Source organism: Tursiops truncatus, chromosome 7 (genome assembly GCF_011762595.2).
Source record: "Tursiops truncatus isolate mTurTru1 chromosome 7, mTurTru1.mat.Y, whole genome shotgun sequence".
Lineage (NCBI taxonomy): Eukaryota > Metazoa > Chordata > Mammalia > Artiodactyla > Delphinidae > Tursiops > Tursiops truncatus.
The window spans coordinates 2,387,963-2,405,170 of NC_047040.1; positions in this window are offsets into that span (position 1 = coordinate 2,387,963).

Consider the following 17,208-nt stretch of genomic DNA (forward strand, 5'->3'; position numbering starts at 1 on the left):
GTTCCCATAGAAGAAACAGAAGTAGAGTGTTCCCCTCAAAAAGTACTGTAAAAAGATGGTTTCACAGGGAAATTCTATCAAACCTTTAAAGACTAGATAATCCCACTGCTAAACAAATTATTCTACATCCTCAAAAGTGAAGAAACCTCCCAAAGTCTTTCTATTAAGCAAGCATAGCATTAATTCCCAAACCTGATATAGAATACATGAAAACAAAGAGCAAACTATAGACCAAGCTCATTTGTGAATATCAACGCAAATGTCCTAAATATGTTTGCAAACAGAAACCTAAGCTCAATCTGTAAACCTAAATCTGTCTTAAATTTAAACTGGAAATAATAGAATAAACTCATGATTCATTTTACCTTTAAAAAAAATTGTTTAATTACTAGCTCTGGGACTTCCCTGGTGGCACTGTGGTTGGGAATCCGCCTGCCAATGCAGGAGACACAGGTTCGAGCCCTGGTCTGGGAAGATCCCACATGCCACCGAGCAACTAAGCCCATGCGCCACAACTACTGAGCCTGAGCTCTAGAGCCCATGAGCCACAGCTACTGAGCCTGTGCACCACAACTACTGAAGCCCATGCACCTAGACCCCATGCTTCCCAACAAGTGAAGCCACCGCGATGCGAAGCCTGCACACCGCAACGAAGAATAGCCCCCGCTCACCACAACTAGAGAAAGCCTTCGTGCAGTTACGAAGACCAAGTGCAGCCATAAATAAATAAAACATTAAAAATTACTAGCTCTGTCTGCTGAAAGTCCCTAGACCCAAAGATTGTCCAGGGGCCCTGAGTACTCCAAGGGTGCATTGATCTCTAAATACTATTCCCACTAAAAGAAACCAGGGTTACTCAGAAAAATGGCTGATTCCAGGTCTGGAGCCAGGAAATTTATAGGATGAGCCTAGAACATCTTCTAGTAGCCAGAAGCAAGGAAGCAATCTAGACCCCTGGGGTCCAGAGCAGTCAGGAGAGCCTCTCATCATGCAAAGGTGAAGCAGAGAATCAATAAAGGGAAAGCTGCCGTGATCTGAACCCACCAAGGATATTTGCACTTATGAGTTTATAATGATACTTTCAAAAACAGTCATTGGGAGTTGGGGTGTTTTTGAGCAAAAGCCACCTGTTCTCCTTGCTTGACCCTGTAATCAACCGTTCTCTGCTTAAAAAAATTTTTTAAATAAATAAATTTAACATTTTAAAAACACTCATTGGTCAGCTTGGCAGGATGCTAGCAAATCAAGGCATTACTTTGCAAACTGAAAAAAGGGAAAGAATCTAGCGTCCGTCCTGCTTTTCCTATACAAACCCTCCCTCAGAGTAACTGGAGGGAAGTTTCTCTTTCTGGAGATACTCCAACTAATTAAGTAAAGGGATGATAGAATATGATCATTTTACCATGAAAAACAGATCCAGCAGTGATCACCCATGCCTGCTACCATCACAGACAGGCAAGCAGATAGTACGGACCTGTAATGGAAAAATACACACCCATCTACAAAGGATTCCTGTCTAAAGGTCACATTTGAAACCCAATAGCTGGTCTGTATCTTTCAGTGCTACGCATATTGGTTATTGGCCATTGACCATACTGGACACAGGGAGAAGGGCAATCTTTTATTTTCCTTCTTCTTCTTTACTTTCTTGTTCAGAGAGACTTTAGGGTACTGTAGGATCCTGGATGTGGTGTGGCCAGTTGAAAGAAATAAGTTGCATGGTTGGATTTCAGAGTGCAATAACCCAGGAGACAGGGATTCCTTTTAAGCCTTTTACAGATGAAGAAAATGACTTCCCTAAAGTCTATAGCTAGTTAGCTGCAGACCCAGGATTCAAAACTAAAACTTTTTTTTTATTCAAATATTGGAGCTTGCCCCAAACCTTAAGTTTCCTCAATAAAGAGGCTTGCTTAGGATTTCTGAGCTCACCATAAATGTCATAGTCTCGTGTGTTCTTTTCATTGTAATGGGAATAATCATGAAATCAGAAAGAATGTATCTTCAAAAACTGTTTGTGAGTTTGGCATTTTATTTATAGATTTTCTTAATCCCGTCTCTAACGGATAAGCCGTGTTTGTCTTGCAAAGCCTGGCTTTGTAGAAAAAACAAACAAAACAAAATCTTTGAAACATGTGTGTTGTCCTTAAAAACAAACAGCAATCATTGTTGCTATAGTCATGGAAATTCTGAATGTTTTCACCAATGCATAATTCCATCGCATCTGAATACACTTTATTTCAAAGCTTCTCCCAAAGTTGTCTTCTACTGATTGATATCTTCAACATGTCCATTTGTTTGATTTTTAGCAATTGGCTCTCAGTATTATATAAAAATGGGAGGGGGAGGATTTGAGGTGATTCATGAATTCTCTGAGCTGTTCCATGTGTCCTTGTTTTCTGATAATTTTTTCAAGTGGTATACGTGTTGACAAACTGTTTACTTTTATTCTTGATTCTTAGCATGACGTCATGAAAAATAAGGCATGCTTCTCGGCTCTCCAGAAATGTCCATCTTCATGGTGTTTTGTCAGAATGGCATAATCTGAAAGGCAGTTTGATGGGGTTGGTCCTAGGAGTCCACTGTGCCCTTCCTCTGCATCCCATTCCAGTAAGAGTTCTAAGGATGGACTTGACTGTCAGTCATAAGCACCAAAGTTGACCAGTTCAGTAAGAAAACCAAAAGCATTCTGTTCCTTCCTTAGACTCACTGCCATGAGCTGACCACAAAAGCGTGGAAGTCAGCCCAGACTTCACTATACCAGAAATCACAATGCACAGGGACAGGTAGGTGATGGCTTGTTCTGGATTGATAGAATCTTCTGGAAAAGTGGAGCTACCCAGAAAACTCTTCTTTTCAACTTTATCATTTAAAATATTTTAGTTCACTTCTCTGCCTTAATTTGTACACGAAAGAAAGGCCACTGAGACTTTATGTGATAATCACATATCATGAGTGAGCCCACGGGAATAGGGAAATGGACATTCCCTGGCACCAGGCAGGCAGCCGCAGAAACAGCAGATACCGGACTGAATGCACTGGAGTTTCTTTTAAATGAATCATCAAGATGAGTTCTATTCCTGGTTCTTTTCCTCTTTCTCCTGAAAACTAAAAGGTACTAAATTTTTTTCCACCTCTTTGAAGGCTTCCAACATTGGAATTCAAATAGTTTCAAGATCTCTTGCCTATAGACTGAATTCTAAATGTTGGATAAGTTGAATCTTTCCACAAGCATCAGCTTCAAGGTGGAGATGGACCAGGAAATTCTATTTCAACAAGCACTGAAACGTTGGGAGAAGTTCGTATTCAGAACCCAAGCTGTCAAGAGATGTCTGGGGCAAATCTTCCGATGATGAAAAGACCCTTTGTTTTTCTTCTCAATAACATCTAACAGCTGAGCGCATCTCATTCAGACTCCCCAGAAAATTGAAGAAAATTCGCCTTTCAGGGAGATCAAGCAGAGAAAATTTGAATCTCAAAGGGGAGATTTGCTAAAGGTCTGGGCAAGGACAACCAGGTAGTTCAAAAGCAATTCTGAATCGTTCCGAAGTTCAGCATTTCCCTAAAAAGAGGCTGAGGAAACTGTCCTGCCTATGGGGACAGACATGTCATTTTCCCTGCTCCAGCCACCTGGCGATACAGTCTCCCCAGGTCTCTCTTCCTTGACTGTAAAGAGAGGGTTTTGGTGACTCTGTCCTCGAGTCGGAGCCCATTGAGCTGTGTGCGACTGAGGCCCAAGGCGGTGCAATACCTTCCTCGGGTGTGAGAAACTGCGTCTACACCTGGGTAGCCATGAACCTGTCGGCTGCACTACTTGGATGCAGGTAGTGATGAACCTGCATCTCATGATGGGCGTCGTCTCCTTGGTCTCTTGACAGCAAATCCCATTTCTCAAATGCAGGCATTTCAAGCCAAAGGGAAGACAGCATGTGGAATAGGTGCTCTGGCCCTTCCCTTGCATCTGCCCAACAGTCCTGTCCCACAGGCAAAAGTGAGTTCTATAAAGCCTCACGGGCTGAGTTAGAAACTCCTGAGAAACTGTCCTTTGCTCAACTGAGTGATGTATCGTGTGCCTAACAGCACACGAGCTACTCCAGAAGAAGGTGTCATCATCCCCAGCTCCACTTGGAGGCTCAGCTCCCTGGGGACATGGGACATTCCGTCACCTGATGTCTCACAGGGGCTCCACGTCCCTGGGAAGTCAGCCCTCTGAGGGCGGAAAACTTTCAAAGGCACCGACGCAGGGAGTACCAGCTGCAGACAATTTAGCCCATCAATCAAGTGCGGGCCTGGATCACATTCACTTACATCCAGACGCGACTGTTACATGTCCAAATGACAGCTGTCAGGACAAAAGAAAGGGCACAGGGGACAGGTTCCTGAAGCCCTTGAAAGTCGGATGACACCTTTGTGCCATGTGCATGGGATGCCCAGTGGATGGGTACTTTCACCCATGGCTCCACCAGAAAGCTGCGCGTAGGTCCATGGCACAGAGCTCCAGCCGTGGATTCGGATCAGCCGTGGATTTGCCACGTCACACCTCTGAGGCCCTGGGAGGGTCACTGCTCTGAGCCCCCAGCTTCTTATCTCCCAGGGAAATGCCAGTTGCACCCCAAAAGATCAGTTTGGGGAATTTCCTTGGTGGTGCAGTGGTTAAGAATCTGCCTACCAATGCAGGGGACACGGGTTCAAGCCTTGGTTCGGGAAGATCCCACATGCCGTGGAGCAACTAAGCCCGTGCGCCTCAACTACTGAGCCTGCGCTCTAGAGCCCACATGCCACAACTACTGAGCCCACATGCTGCAACTACTGAAGGCTGCCCACCTAGGGCCCATGCTCCACAGCAAGAGACACCACCACGATGAGAAGCCTACACACCGCAACAAAGAGTAGCCCCCGCTCGCCACAACTAGAGAAAGCCCAGGTGCAGCAACAAAGACCCAACACAGCCAAAATATTGAAAAAAGAAAAAAGAAAAATAAGAAAATTTAATTAAAAAAAAAAAGATCAGCTTTGGTTTCTTTTCTTTTTCTTTTGGCCACGCCATGCAACATGTGGGATCTTAGTTCCCCGAGCAGGGATCGATCCCATACCCCCTGTATTGGAAGGGCAGAGTCTTAACCACTGGACCGCCAGGGAAGTGCCTTTACTTCTTTTTTCTTTTTATATTCATTAACACCCGACATTTAGGCGCTTGACAGAAGAACAAATGCCAACCGTGAAGGCTTTGTCTTCCTTAGAATGCTGGTGAGGCAGGGCCAGACCCACCCAAAACAACCCTCAGGCATTGCTGGGCCACCAGGTCAAAGCCCCAACAGAAGACGCAGTTCCACGAGTCACAACACCAACACACCCAGGACCCTCATGGTCAGAACCTTCGAGGGGAAGGTGGAATTCTGAAACCCAGACCTTCCCAAGGTAGATGTGTTCCTGCATATGAATAATTTGCATATGAAAATAAAAGCGCCCCGCTGCCCCACACACACATACCCATCTCACAAGTAAGCACCCCCAGGAGACCACTGTGTCCTGGAAAGAGGGCCCTTAGGGAAGCTGCTTCTTACCTATGTGCTCGTGCAAACAGCAGGGCCCCAGAGGCACAGCGGCCCACGGCTGCTGCATGTTTTTCCAGTCCATCCTCAACTGGATTTCAGCTTGACAAAGTGTGTGTCGGGTTATACTTTCCTCCTGCCCCACCGGACACGACTGTGCCTGGGCTCTTACTGGCAGGACTTGGGTCACCCACCTGCAGACACCCATCCTCACCCCTGGCAGGAGATGCCCCACGGCCCTGGGCCCTCCCTTGTATGAAGGCCGCTCCACTGGCCAACCTGCCCGCCAAGTGTCCACTCTGGCTCCAGGCCACTCCATCTCCTCGCCTGAGACCCTCACTCTCGCTGCCCCACGATGTTCCTACTCCCGGGCCCAACCTGTCCACACGCTGGGCGGCTCTGACGCACAGCTCATCTCAAAGCCCATCCTGGTCCCCACTTCTGATGGACACAATTACCAGGCCTCTGGGTAAGGGCCCTGTTAGAATTGTCAATCTTTTGCCGCAGTTTCCATCCTTTATCTACAAACTGGCAGAAGCTTGGGTAACATCCTTTTATCTCTGAACGGCATGAGCCAACCTGACAGTGAACCTGGGGACAGGAGAGGGGCTCTTCTGCACAGGCACGGGCCCCCATAGTAGGGGAGAAGCCACCATGGGAGAGACCAGGGTATCCATTTTATCAGTGTTGTTTCTCGAGTGACAAAATGCCACAACCTTAGAGCCTTTAAACGGCACATCCTTATGAGCTCACAGTTCCTCTGGGTTAGGAGTCCGGGCACAGCTTAACTGGGTTCTCTGTTTCAGGATCTGACCAAACTGTAATCCCAGACTGAGGAAAGATCCTCTTCCAGGCTCCCTAGCATTGCGGGCAGGATTCCTCTCCTGGGCTGCAGGGCTGAGGTCCATTTTCTTGCTTGTCACCAGGCAGGGTCACCCCAGTGCCTGGAGGCTGACCTTCCACACGGCCGTGTCCCTGGACCATCTCACGGCGTGGCAGCCTCCTCCTTCGTGGCTGGTCTGCTGTGATAGCTTCACACAGTGTGACAGAGGGAGGGGCCATTGTCTGTGGTTTAGAGGCAAAGCTGCAGGTGGTCCCCACACCCAAGTGGGGATGCCAGGAGGCAAGGGGCCACAGTCACCACCACACTGTCCTCCCTGAATCCAGTGTTCTTGGCAGCCTCACGGGTGTTGGGTCTGTTTCCTTGTTTGGGGTGTTTCGGAATGAACGCCGCCCCAGGCCACAGGATTGTAACATTAAAGCTGGAGGGACCTGGGGTTGGCAGGGTCCAGCCCCCTAATTTAGACCTGGGCACTGAAGCTCCAGAGAGTAAAAGAGCCCACAAGGCTGGTAGATCCCCCTGGAGTCTAGGCTGCGATGACATCCAGAACTCCCTTTCTACCGTGCCCACAAGGATGCCACGCCTTTGCCATCTCTAAGTGTCATCTGCCTCTGGCCACTGAGACAAGCTGACAGTAGCCAGCATTTCAAATTAGCAGCATACTTGGTCCTTCCCTTGCCACAGAAAATGGCTAGCCTTGAGGTCCTGGTCCTTGGCTTCCAGAAAGAGCTAAACAGTTATAGACCTTCTCAAGGACTGTATTGGTGTCACCCCTTCTCTGGTTTTGTCCACATGGGTAGTAACCAGCACGGGGTCCTCAGACGGAGCTCCCAGGGGGAGTCGATTTACAAGGGAGCAATGCAAGATGGGGAAATTTTTTAAAGGAAATGGCAATCTCCTTTGGGATCCTATAATAATTTAACCATTCTTCTGAGACATCTGAGGTTTGTATGAAGGAGGGGGAAAGTTGCTAACACATGAAGAATGCGAGCAATAAAACGGGGTCCGGAATGCCACGCTCGGCCTCCGTGGGGAGCAGACGTCTGCAGCTCGGGGGCCTTTCTAGGTGTCCCCACCTTGGGGTCTGCTGTGTGCGCTGCTCACAGGACAGCAGCTACACCTGAGGGCCCCAAACAAAATAAGGGCAAATACAAACATGCAGGAATAAGCAGGGGATGGCAGCTCAGAATGGACATGTTATCTGTGCAAAACGGCAGCAGGGACTCCATACACGAGGCCGGAGAGTTCTGTGAGCAGACAGCCTGACCCCCCATTCAAGCCGGCCAGGGTCGGACAGCGATCCCTTTCTACTTCCTTCTGGTCTTTTCAGGAAAGCAGGTTGAGAAGCCCAAGGAAGCAGATGGGAAACAGAAACTCCGCCTTCGGATGGGGATGCAAAAAAATCTTTTTAGATACCTAGCTCAAGCACCCAAATTAGGTGCGTTCCAATTAAAGTAAACCCTGGCCATTCCACTCCCCGTCACACAAAGCAAGAACCTCATAAAGAACCTTCTGGCAACTTCTAACCCATGTTCAGTGCTACCCTCCACCTCCTGGGACATCTGTTTGTGAAAGCAGATTGCATTCAGCTGATGTATTCACCAGATGAGTGGGACGTGCCCCTCGGCTTAAAATTGTTGAGTGTGTGCTTTTGGGGTCGGGGGGGAGGGTGGTGAGACGCAGATGTCAGGCAAACTTTTTCAGCACACAGAACCTCTGACGCACGAGTGTCCGCTGATGTTAATTCGGGCCGGCATCTCTCTCCATGACTCACCGGTGGGCGGACGGGAGAGCCGCCTGCTGACCTCTGGAGCCATTGGGGCCCTCCAGAGTGTGAAATTTCAATTTCTACATCAGAGCTTTGCTGGTCAGGCCCAAAAAAACAGTTCATGTGAGAGCAACATTGATGCTTGCCAGGCCGGCGTTCCGGCTACGGAGAGCAGGAGAGAAGAAAGGGGAATAATTTCTGCCAGGCACACGTCAAGTTTGCAACTGTGCTTAGTAAACACAGCAGCCTCCCAGCTCCCCACTTCAGGAAGGACCCAGCTCCCCAAACCCGTATGAGGTTGCCGGGCTGCCTCCACGTGCCAGGGTTTCACCCTACTCCAGCCCACGGGCCCCCGTTCTACCCTGTCTGCACCCAGACATGAGAGGGGCCCCCGCTCGAAGGCAGAGCAGAGCCCACGAAAGCTGTGTGGTCCTTCCCGGCCCGCACAGAGGCAGGGCTGTGCTGGAGGGCTCACCTGGGTCCCAGCCCCTCAGGCCCCCACAAGCCACGTCTCCCCGCAGGTCACATCCACTAATTTCCAAGGGCCCCTTCCTGCTCGGAACTCCGTGGTGCAAACTCTGATGGCCTTGGGGTCCTCTGTGTGTCCCAGAAAGTGGAGTCTGGGGACCTCCCTGCCTCCCAAAGGCTCCCAGTCTTCTCTCCGCTGGGAGAGAGGACCCAGGCATGATGTGTCTAATCCTGAGGGAGCACTTTGTAAACCAGCCCATTAGGTCCTCGCTGGAGGATTCCAGGCATTGGGAGCTGCAGGTGCCTGAAACTAAGGGGTGACAGTGGCAGTGGAGCAAAGGGAGTAAATTCACCAGGTCTCGGTGGCTAACTGGACAGAGCGAATGAGGAAGGAGAAAGACCCGGGATCACTCTAGATGTGGGCCTTGGGCACCTGGGACCACGATGGCCTCGTTCACGCAGGAGAAAGCCTGGTGGGCGGGAGGAGGTGGTGATGGTAACCCTCACGGGAGCTCTAGGTGCCTCCGTGACAGCCAACTCCCTAACAGCTGGGAGACCGGCTCAGAGCGAAAGATCTCAATTCGTAAGCCATCAGAGTAAGAAGGTTCTGCTGGGATTCTTACACTAAGTCTTATTACATGAGGTGTCTGGACTGAGGTATGCATTTGTATTTACCCATCTGTCTTTGCTGCTGCCTCAGAGGTGACAATTCAATGCACGTGGAGCTAAGGGGACGTGATCCAAGCCACAGCATGGGACAAGTTGAGTCTCTGGGTCCATGGTCCCCAAATAAGAAGTGACAGCCTGAGGGCACAAGGTGACTCTCTGGGGTTTGGGGAAAATATTGGATTTTTAAAACAAGAAATTAAGCTTTACTGATATCTAAAATACAGATCAGGTGGTATATATGTAAAACACATACCAAAAAATGAGTAAAAACTGTGGTGATGAAGACCCACTGTCATAATAGTTTAAAGGGAGAAATAGCTGGTTTGGAAAAGACAAGCCCCCAGCGGTGGCCACAGCACAGGTGTCTCGCGCCCTGAGCTTGAGGGAGTGAGAGGGGGAGGGGGAGGGGGAGAGTGGGGAGCTCAGGAAGCCAGAGAGGTTCTCCTCTGTGTGAGCACTGCAAGGTTTTTCTTTGAATAGCTCTAAAAATATTAATCTTGGATAAGAATCATTGCACAGAGTCTCAGGTCAGAAGCTTCCATGGCTCCTCAGCACATCAGACTATGGCTACTCCTTGGGGCCTAAGGGAGTCGCTACACATCACACACATTACACACATAGATACACACCAAACACACACACACACACACACACACACACCACACATACACACACACATGCACACCAAACACACACACACCACGTGACTCACACATTCAACATACCACATACACACACCCCACACACATACACACCAAACACACACACACACACACCCCACACGACTCATACATACAACACACCACATACACACACCACACACATACACACACATGCACACCAAACACACACATACCACGTGACTCACACATTCAACACACCACATTCACACACACGCACATACACACCAAACACACACATAACCACGTGACTCACACATTCAACACACCACATAAACACACCACACACACATACACATACACACCAAACACACACACACACACACACACACCACACGACTCATACATACAACACACCACATACACACACCACACACACAACACACACATGCACACCAAACACACACACACGAGACTCACACATTCAACACACCACACACACACACACACACACATACACACACACATACACACCAAACCACACACACACCTGGTCAGTGAGTGAAGCACTGGCCTAGGTAGATGGTGTTCCAGAGCCACTCTTCACACTTCAGGTAGGAAGAAAGGGCTTCTATGTCAGATCCCACCTGAAAAGGTGGCCTTTGGCCACATAAAGTGGGAACCTCTGGTCTGGCGAGAGTGTCCCTCAGAGCTGGACCAAGATCCCCTGCCCGCCCCATGGGCCCAGCCCCTCCCCACACCATTGACTTCCCCAGGAGAGCACCCATGTCAGGTGTGCACGGGGTCCCGGAAGGCCCGCCCCCTCCCCACCGCGTGTTTTAGGGCGGGGCCTGGGCTGCAGCGAAGGCCCCCCACACCCCGTCCCCAGGGACCAGGGATGGGACCCTGGCTGGCTCCTCCCGGACTCCCCCCTGTAAGATGGGGCCCCTAACTGGCACAAGAGCTGTGTTAACGAAGGACATCACGCCCCAGACCAAAAACAGCAGCCGTCTCAATCCTACTGATACTTGCAAATCTCACCCAAACCTGGGCAGTTTCAAAACAATTAGAAACCGGCTAAGAATGAAATCGTGCCCTGGACCTTTCCTAAGGAGCTGGCCGACCTCGGCCTGGTCCCCAGGGCAGCAGCACAGCAGCAGACCCACAGAAGAGGCCAGGCTCCAACCAGCTTTCCTGCCTTTTTTCAAGTCGTTGCTGTGCCCTAGGCTCTGCTGAATCTCGCTCACATCTGTCTGAGTCGTGCTCCTTGCCGGCCCTAATCAGGTCCAGTAGCCCTTTCCCCAGCTGGAGGAAGAGGTACGGACCCATGGTGAGACAGCAAGCGTCTCCTCTGGGCCCCAGGACCCATATTTGATCAATTAACTGAGGGGTGGGAGTAGGGAATGAAGACGTGAGGGCAAGGCCAGGAGGTGCCTGGCGTGAGTGGGCGGGTGTTTGTGGGACACGCCCCCTTTCCCCGCAGCAGCAGCAGCATCAGGACGCGGTGCTGACCCCAGGTCCATCTGCTCAGTGTGGCAGCGTGCTGCCCTCTCCCCCTCCCAGCAGGAACTACTGTCACCATGTTGCATCTGCAGGAACTCACAGCCTCGCTCACGTCTCTCTGTGGGAATTCCCTGTTCAAACCCAGGTCTGTCTGGCTTTAAAAGTTACGTTCTGAACCACAGTGAGGTGCTGATGACTTGCGCTGTAATTCAACCAGTGCCTGGCAGGCTCATGCAGAGATGTTGGGGGAGCAGAGAGGACAGTGGGCAGCCTGCTGAGCGCTAACCCTGAGGCCGGCCCGGGTGGGGTCAGGGGTAAGGAACACTGCCATCCCCTGTCCCCATCAACGGCCCCTTACTGCAGACTCCCGCTGAACACCAGGTCCTGTCTAATCAGCCCCAGGCGGCCTGTCAGCCACTATTCCGCATTCCGGGATTCCACCGTGCAAGGGAGCCCCAGACCTCAGCTTGAAAGGACCAGACCGGAATCGGCCCCATTTTGAGTTCGTGCCAAAGCCTCTGCCTGGAGAGGAACCAAGATGGCGGAGCAGAAGGACGTGCTCTCACCCCCTCTTGCGAGAACACCAGAATCACAACTAGCTGCTGGACAATCATCGACAGGAAGACACTGGAACTCACCAAAAAAGATACCCACATCCAAAGACAAAGGAGAAGCCACAGTGAGACGGTAGGAGGGGCACAATCACAGTAAAATCAAATCCCATAACTGCTGGGTGGGTGACTCACAGACTGCAGAACACTTATACCACAGAAGTCCACACACTGGACTGAAGTCTGAGCCCCACATCAGGCTTCCCAACCTAGGGGTCCAGCAATGGGAGGAGGAATTCCCAGAGAATCAGACTTTGAAGGCTAGAGGAACTTGACTGAAGGAATTTGACAGGACTGGAGGAAACAGAGACTCCACTCTTGGAGGGCACACACAAAGTAGTGTGTGCAGGCTTCTCTGGTGGCACAGTGGTTGAGAGTCCGCCTGCCAATGCAGGGGACACGGGTTTGTGCCCCGGTCTGGGAAGATCCCACATGCCACGGAGCGGCTGGGCCCATGAGCCATGGCCACTGAGCCTGTGCATCCGGAGCCTGTGCTCCGCAACGGGAGAGGCCACAACAGTGACAGGCTCACGTACCAGAAAAAAAAAAAAAGTAGTGTGTGCACACTGGGACCCAGGGGAAGGAGCAGTGACCCCAGGGGAGACTGAACCACACATACCTGTTAGTGTTGGAGGGTCTCCTACAGAGGCAGGGTGTGGGGGTGGGGTGGCTGTGGCTCGTCATGGGGACAGGACACTGACAGCAGAAGTTCTGGGAAGTGCTCCTTGGTGTGAGCCCTCCCAGAGTCTGTCATTAGCCCCACCAAAGAGCCCAGGTAGGCTCCAGTGTTGGGTTGCCTCAGGAAAAACAACCAACAGGGAGAGAACCCAGCCCCACCCATCAACAGTCAAGTGGATTAAAGTTTTACTAAACTCTGCCCACCAGAGCAACAGTCAGCTCTACCCACCACCAGTCCCTCCCATCAAGCCTCTTAGATAGCCTCATCCACCAGAGGGCAGAGAGCAGAAGCAAGAAGATCTACAATCCTGCAGCCTGTGGAACAAAAACCACATTCACAGAAAGATAGACAGGATGAAAAGGCAGAGGGCTATGTACCAGATAAAGGACCAAGATAAAACCCTAGAAAAACAACTAAATGAAGTGGACATAGGCAACCTTCCAGAAAAAGAATTCAGAATAATGATAGTGAAGATGATCCAGGACCTCAGAAAAAGAATGGAGGCAAAGATCGAGAAGATGTAAGAAATATTTAACAAAGACCTAGAAGAATTAAAGAACAAACAAACAGAGATGAACAATACAATAACTGAAATGAAAACTACACTAGAAGGAATCAATAGCAGAATAACTGAGGCAGAAGAATGGATAAGTGATCTGGAAGACAGAATGGTGGAATTCACTGCTGCAGAACAGAATAAAGAAAAAAGAATGAAAAGAAATGAAGACAGCCTAAGAGACCTCTGGGACAACATTAAACACAACAACATTCGCATTATAGGGGTCCCAGAAAAAGAAGAGAGAGAGAAAGGACCTGAGAAAATATTAGAAGAGATTATATTTGAAAACTTCCCTATCATGGGAAAGGAAATAGCCACCCAAGTCCAGGAAGTGCAGCAAGTCCCATACAGGATAAACACAAGGAGAAACACGCCAAGACACATAGTAATCAAATTGGCAAAAATTAAAGACAAAGGAAAATTATTGAAAGCAGCAAGGGAAAAACAACAAATAACATACAAGGGAACTCGCATAAGGTTAATAGCTGATTTCTCAGCAGAAACTCTACAAGCCAGAAGGGAGTGGCATGATACACTTAAAGTGATGAAAGGGAAGAACCTACAACCAAGATTACTATACCCTGCAAGGATCTCATTCAGATTCGATGGAGAAATCAAAAGCTTTACGGACAAGCAAACACTTAGAGAATTCAGCACCACCAAACCAGCTCTACAACAAATGTTAAAGGAACTTCTCTAAGTGGGAAACACAAGAGAAGAAAAGGATCTACAAAAACAAACCCAAAACAATTAAGAAAATGGTCATAGGAACATACATATCGATAATTACTTTAAACGTGAATGGACTAAATGCTCCAACCAAAAGACACAGACTTGCGGAATGGATACAGAAACAAGTCCCATATATATGCTGTCTACAAGAGATCCACTTCAGACCTAGGCACATAAGACTGAAAGTGAGGGCATGGAAAAAGATATTCCATGCAAATGGAAATCAAAAGAAAGCTGGAGTAGCAATTCTCATATCAGATAAAGTAGACTTTAAAATAAAGAATGTTACAACAGACAAGGAAGCACAACACACAATGATCAAGGGATCAACCCAAGAAGAAGATATAACATTTATAACTATATATGCACCCAACATAGGAGCACCTCAATACATAAGGCAACTGCTAACAGCTATAAAGGAGGAAATCAACAGTGACACAATAATAGTAGGGGACTTTAACACCTCACTTACACAAATGGACAGATCATCCAGAATGAAAATAAATAAGGAAACAGAAGCTTTAAATGACACAATAGACCAGATAGATTTTTTTGATATTTATAGGACATTCCATCCAAAAACAGCAGGTTACACTTTCTTTTCAAGTGCACACGGAACATTCTCCAGGATAGATCACATCTTGGGTCACAAATCAAGCCTCAGTAAATTTAAGAAAATTGAATCATATCAAGCATCTTTACTGACCACAACTGTATGAGATTAGAAATGAATTACAGGGGAAAAAATGTAACAAACACAAACACATGGAGGCTAAACAATAAAACACTAAATAACCAAAAGATCACTGAAGAAATCAAAGAGGAAATCAAAAAATGCCTAGAGAAAAATGACAATGAAAATACGACAATCCAAAACCTGTGGGATGCAGCAAAAGCAGTCCTAAGAGGGGAGTTTATAGCTATACAAGCCTACCTCAAGAAACAAGAAAAATCTCAAGTAAACAATTTAACACTACACCTAAAGGAATTAGAGAAAGAAGAACAAACAAAACCCAAAATTAGCAGAAGGAAAGAAATCATAAAGATCAAAGCATAAATAAATGAAATAGAAACAAAGAAAACAATAGCAAAGATCAATAAAACTAAAAGCTGGTTCTTTGAGAAGATAAACAAAATTGATAAACCATTAGCCAGACTCCTCAAGAAAAAGACGGAGAGGACTCAAATCAATAAAATTAGAAATGAAAGAGGAGAAGTTACAACAGACACCGCAGAAATACAAAGCATCCTAAGAGACTACTACAAGCAACTCTATGCCAATAAAATGGACAACCTGGAAGAAATGGACAAATTCTTAGAAAGGTATAACCTTCCAAGACTGAACCAGGAAGAAACAGAAAATATGAACAGACCAATCACAAGTAATGAAATTGAAACTGTGATTAAAAATCTTCCAACAAACAAAAGTCCAGGACCAGATGGCTTCACAGGTGAATTCTATCAAACATTTAGAGAAGAGCTAACACCCATCCTTCTCAAACTCTTCCAAAAAATTGCAGAGGAAGGAACACTCCCAAACTCATTCTATGAAGCCACCTTCACCCTGATAACAAAACCAGACAAAGATACTACAAAAAAAGAAAATTACAGACCAATATCACTGATTAATATAAGTGCAAAAATCCTCAACAAAATACTAGCAAACTGAATCCAACAACACATTAAAAGGATCATACACCATGATCAAGTAGGATTTATCCCAGGAATGCAAGGATTCTTCAATATACACAAATCAACCAATGTGGTACACAATATTAACAAATTGAAGAATAAAAACCATATGATCATCTCAATAGATGCAGAAAAAGCTTTTGACAAAATTCAACACCCATTTATGATAAAAACTCTCCAGAAAGTGGGCGTAGAGGGAACCTACCTCAACATAATAAAGGCCATATACGACAAACCCATAGCAAATACCATTCTCAATGGTGAAAAACTGAAAGCATTTCCTCTAAAATCAGGAATGAGACAAGGATGTCCACTCTCACCACTATTATTCAACACAGTTTTGGAAGTCCTAGCCATGGCAATCAGAGAAGAAAAAGAAATAAAAGGAATACAAATTGGAAAAGAAGAAGTAAAACTGTCACTGTTTGCAGATGACATGATACTATACATAGAGAATCCTAAAAATGCCACCAGAAAACTACTACAGCTAATCAATGAATTTGGTAAAGTTGCAGGATACAAAATCAATGCATAGAAATCTCTTGCATTCCTATACATTAATGATGAAAAATATGAAAGAGAAATTATGGAAACACCCCCATTTACCATTGCAACAAAAAGGATAACATACCTAGGAATAAACCTACCTAGGGAGACAAAAGACCTGTATGCAGAAAACTATAAGACTATTGAGAGAAACTAAAGATGATACCAACAGATGGAGAGATATACCATGTTCTTGGATTGGAAGAATCAGTATTGTGAAAATGACTATGCTACCCAAAGCAATCTACAGACTCAATGCAATCCCTATCAAATTACCAATGGCATTTTTTACAGAGCTAGAAGAAAAAATCTTAAAATTTGTATGGAGACACAAAAGACCCCGAATAGCCAAAGCAGTCTTGAGGGAAAGAAGCAGAGCTGGAGGAATTAGACTCCCTGACTTCAGACTATACTACAAAGCTACAGTAATCAAGACAATATGGTACTCGCACAAAAACAGAAACATAGATCAATGAAACAGGATAGAAAGCCCAGAGATAAATGCACGCACCTATGGTCAACTAATCTATGACAGAGGAGGCAAGGATATACAATGGAGAAAAGACAGTCTCTTCAATAAGTGGTGCTGGGAAAACTGGACAGTTACATGTAAAAGAATGAAATTAGAACACTCCCTAACACCATACACAAACATAAACTTAAAATGGATTCGAGACCTAAATGTAAGACCGGACATTGTAAAACTCTTAGAGGAAAACATAGACAGAACACTCTTTCACATAAATCACAGCAAGATCTTTTTTGATCCACCTCCTAGAGTAATGGAAATAAAAACAAAAATAAACAAATGAGACCTAATGAAACTTCAAAGCTTTTGCACAACAAAGGAAACCATAAACAAGACAAAAAGACAACCCTCAGAATGGGAGAAAATATTCGCAAACGAATCAATGGACAAAGGATTAATCTCCAAAATACACAAACAGCTCATGCAGCTCAATATAAAAGAA